The sequence below is a fragment of the Penaeus japonicus genome, unplaced genomic scaffold, assembly GCF_977035675.1.
Source record: "Penaeus japonicus unplaced genomic scaffold, GWHDUDI00000001_assembly GWHDUDI00000022, whole genome shotgun sequence".
NCBI lineage: Eukaryota > Metazoa > Arthropoda > Malacostraca > Decapoda > Penaeidae > Penaeus > Penaeus japonicus.
The window spans coordinates 5,041,054-5,046,053 of NW_028234424.1; the positions used below are offsets into that span (position 1 = coordinate 5,041,054).

The 5,000-nt window shown below is 35.5% G+C and overlaps 1 protein-coding gene across 8 annotated transcripts in view; it reads left to right on the forward strand.

Annotated features, from left to right (window-relative positions):
* Positions 1-5,000, forward strand: part of Rcd1 (Reduction in Cnn dots 1) — a 50,065-nt gene that overhangs the window by 19,464 nt on the left and 25,601 nt on the right. The gene's annotated exons all lie outside the window — the stretch shown is intronic.

Consider the following 5,000-nt stretch of genomic DNA (forward strand, 5'->3'; position numbering starts at 1 on the left):
TAGGCCCGGTGAGAAGTGGCAACCCCCTATGCCGGGTCTATGCAATATTGCATCGGGAGCGTCACACTGGTGTGTCGCCCCGTCATCAGGCATTTAGCCTTGTCACACGAGTGTGACACACCGTCATCATTGGGTTAAGCCTAACACCTCGGGCTGTTCGCCTGCTCTGGCCACGGCCAAGTGCTGCATGCCCAATCGCCCAATCCACTGGCCAGAAGGATAGCCATGACAAAATATCTCATCCCTGGCGGCTAGTCCAGCCACCACTTGACGTGATATCTTGTCACCTGGTGTTAACGGGTTAACCCTATGACAACGGTGCGTCACACTCGTGTGACACAGCCTAACTCCCGATGCCAGGGCGTCATGCCAGTGTGAAGATTTCAATGCAATATTGCAATCGCCCGGCATAGGGGTTTTCGCGTAGCGCGTGCCCCGTCGGGAAAGGGTTAAGGACAGGCACCTAAATTAACTACTATTATTGATAATGTGTACAAAATGTACAGTAATCTATTAAGTGTGTGACACACCTTAAGTTATGCATACAAATAGTTAGGTATGCATTTGGTCTGGTTACAAAGCAGGATGAAAGGGTTTTGATCTTATGGGAACCCTCACCTCTTATTTTCTTTATTTCTCTTTTTTGAGTAGTGATTTTACTCCTCCCCTTTTAAGTCTTACCTAATGTTTAAAGAAAAAAAAATCTTCCATTAGGTATTTTCTTAGTATCCCAAAAGAGGAAAAAAATCTAAATAATTTTCTTTGAAAAGTTGGGTTTGGACTCCAATCAACTTTCTTGTGATGATCTGATGGTCACGTGACTGCTCTGCAAAATTGTGTATTTTTGCAAGTGAATTAAAACTTTATTTTGTATCATTTCCTACTTATATGAGAAATAAGTGCAAAAAATAGGTTGAATGGACAAATCCAAACCACTTTCTTTTGCAATGAGATGAGACCAAAAATTAATTTTAAAAAAATTACACCCAGAACAAGGGCAGGAAGAAAGGAAAAATGAAATGTGAAACAAGATGTTAGCATTTTAGTATTCTATTTTTTTCATTCATTGTCCATATAGATTTTTTTAGGATTTTTCAGTGAAGATATATCAGTATACAATGGTTTACTGCTGGGAAGAAGATTATTAAGTTTGAATTTCTATCGGTATACAGCATTAGCATGCAAGGTCTTTTTTATATATTTTGCTTTAACATTCTTTTTTCTTTTATTTTTTAAATTTATTTATGGAATAGCTCTCCAAGTTTCTTCCTTTTTGTCATATCTCTCAATATTGTCAATTGTCCTGAATGAAGTTAGACAACTCTCCTATTTATCTTTCAGAATTTATAACCTAGGAAGGGAATTATTATTTTTTATATTTTTTTAACACTCCTCACCTCCTCCTCACTGGTTGAATGCCCATAAAGACAAACTAAAAAAATCGCTATATTGATACACACAGTATGAGAAACTTGTTCAAGAAAACTTGTAAGACAATAGATTATATGGCAATTTTATTTAGTTTATTTATTTATTTCTGCTTTTTCAATGCCTCCTCCTGGGAACCCACAAAAATCTTAACCCTGAAAGAAGTGCCATACTAATACACACTTAATATAAAAAGAATAAAGAAAAAGTAAGGTGTAATCATTTTTAACCCTTCTGCATTGGCTCATATCTTAAGATGTACAGCCTGGGGTGTGTTTCCAATTATTTTCTAGACATGGTAGGATATGTAAGTCTATATATATATATATATATATACATATATATATATATATATATATATATATATATATATATATATATATATATAAATATACACATACATACATACATACATACATACATACATACATACATACATACATACATACATACATACATACATACATACATACATACATACATACATACATACATACATATATACTCATACATATATATATATATATATATACACACTGTAGCATTGTGATACCAATTAACATTTGGTATGATACCCTAGTTACACAACTGAAGGAATTGATAGCTTATGATTTCAACAAAATGGAAAATGCAGTACAAAAGTGATCACACCCCATGAAACATGCATGCTGCAGAAAGGTTAAGGAGATGTACTAAATTTCTGCCTCCTTGAAGAAAGGAATTATTCTTGCCTGCTCGCTCTACCCGAGCACGCGGCTTCCCCTCATAGCTCGTCCAGGGCGTCTGACGCGAAAACCACAATACGTGCTATCACGTCAACCGGCGTGAATGGGTTAATAATGTTTTGAATGGAAGGGTCCTTTTAACTTGTTGATTCCAGGAGCTGGCACTGTCCACTATGGTTTTGATTTATTTTCATCATTATTATTTTACACATTGATAGTTCCATGAGCACTTAGTACCCATAGAGTCAATCACTAAGCTTACCAGAATCCACATGTTTAGCCAGTTCCTTGAATTTTATTTTATTGTTTTCTTTTTCTTTTGATTACTATTAATGTCTCCTTTATTGTTTTTATCCTCCTCCTCCTCATCATCATCATCATCATCATCATCATCATCATCATCATCATCATCATCATCATCATCATCATCATCATCATCATCATCATCATCATCATCATCATCATCATCCTCATCCTCATCCTCCTCATCCTCATCCTCATCCTCCTCATCCTCCTCATCCTCCTCATCCTCCTCATCCTCCTCATCCTCCTCATCCTCCTCATCCTCCTCATCCTCCTCATCCTCCTCATCCTCCTCCTCCTCATCATCATCATCATCATCATCATCATCATCATCATCATCATCATCATCATCATCATCATCATCATCATCATCATCATCATCATCAATCATCATCATCATCATCATCATCATCATCATCATCATCATCATCATCATCATCATCATCATCATCATCATCATCATCATCATCATCATCATCATCATCATCATCATCATCATCATCATCATCATCATCATCCTCCTCCTCATCCTCCTCATCATCATCATCATCCTCATCATCATCATCCTCCTCATCATCATCCTCCTCCTCATCATCATCCTCCTCCTCCTCATCCTCCTCCTCCTCCTCCTCCTCATCATCATCATCATCATCATCATCATCATCATCATCATCATCATCATCATCATCATCATCATCATCATCATCATCATCATCATCATCATCATCATCAATCATCATTGTCCATCATCCATCATCCATCATCCATTAATCATTAATCACCAGTCATTAATCACCAGTCATTATCATTAACCCTTTCCCAACGGGACACGCGCTACACGAAAACCCCTACGCCGGGCATTGCAATATTGCATTGGAAACGTCACACTGGCATGACGCCCCGGCATCGGGAATTTAGCTGTGTCACAAGGGTGTGACGCACCGTCGTCATAGGGTTAATATTTGTCCTTATTTTCATAATTATAATGTTGCTATCATTAATAGTAATAAAGATTAAAAAATTCCCAGAAATTTAAGGTTTGGGGTGAATAAGTGAAATCAGATAAACCTACTGACTGGCTTCATGGTGACTAAGTGATTGTTGAGTCATCTATTTGTAAAGAAGATAATAAAACAAAATCATAATGAACATTAAATGCATACATGCATTTCCATTATCAAGGATTTAATGATAGGGTATACTTTACCTCTAGAAGTACCTGGTAGATTTTAATATTTTTACTTGTATTTTGTATGTAGACATTTTTTGGAATGATGTTTCTTACAGAAAGACTATTTATAGATTTATTTATCATTTTAGGGAATGATTTTTGTTTATAAGGTGATGGAATCCATCATGTATATATTTTGAATTTAAGAAAATGGATCTCAATTTTGCCATCTATAAAAAAAAAAACTTAAACAAGGTTTTTGCTCTGTAAACCAGAATTTCTCATCAAATATATGACCAGCAATTGCACACATGTTTACTAAGAATGATATAAATGAGTTGTAAATTAAAGAAAAATGGTATTTAGAGAAACTTAGCTTTGCACTTTTATATATGAAATATATAAAATTAAGACATTGTTGACATATCTATCTGACATTGGTATTGCAAACCTTAAACAACAGAGAATTCATCTCAAATGGTGGTTGGGGTGTTTCAGTAGAGAAAATAAAGGAAACCTTGTGTCTAAGGCTTCAAAGCTATTTTTTGTTTGTTTGCTCCAGTTTTATTTTAAGTTTGTCTTAAGAAGGAAAAGCTCTCAAAGGAATTGTTTGGTATTTGGATAAGGCAATAAGAGGAGCTCCAAGGTTTGACTTTGAACACTTCTGCTATAAATGGAAGGATGAGTGTTGGTTGTTTTGAGAAATGATTGTTAGTTATGTCTTTGCTGAATATGCAAGGCATCACTTAGATTATCTTCCATTATTGGAGATGTGAAAGGGCAAGTAAACAGTTTTCTGTATGCATTGATAAAGATAATTTTTCATTTGTCAAGAATTCTCTGCAAATGATTTTGATGCTATGTTTTGAAAACAAGAATACCCTAGACTTTTTTCTGTGGCTTTCTCAAAACTGCAGCACTCAAAATTCTGAATAAACATCCAAAAAATAGTATGAATTTGTTGGATGAAACCTTTGCTTATTGTCAAATTGGATCTCAGGTGGGAAATTAAAATGCTGATTGTGTGTAAAATAGATATCAGTCATTAACTTCAGTTAGACAACATTAATTGTTATCAGATATTGAAGCAGATCAGTTCAGTTGGTTTGTCAATCAGGATTAGTTATGTGGATATAGTGAGAAATTTCCATGCATGCCTCTTGATGGATATAAACTAGCCAGAGATGTATATTAGTCTGAGGTGTCACAGTAGCTAATTGGTTGGCAGTCTGAGGTATTACAGGTGCTGATTGCTTGACTCTGATGTATTACGGAATTAGGTTGGCTGATAGTCAAAGTATTTTTTGATTGGTTGGTGGAATGAGGGCAGTTTAAACAGCCATCACATCAAAGGTTTTAAAATAGGGATGCAG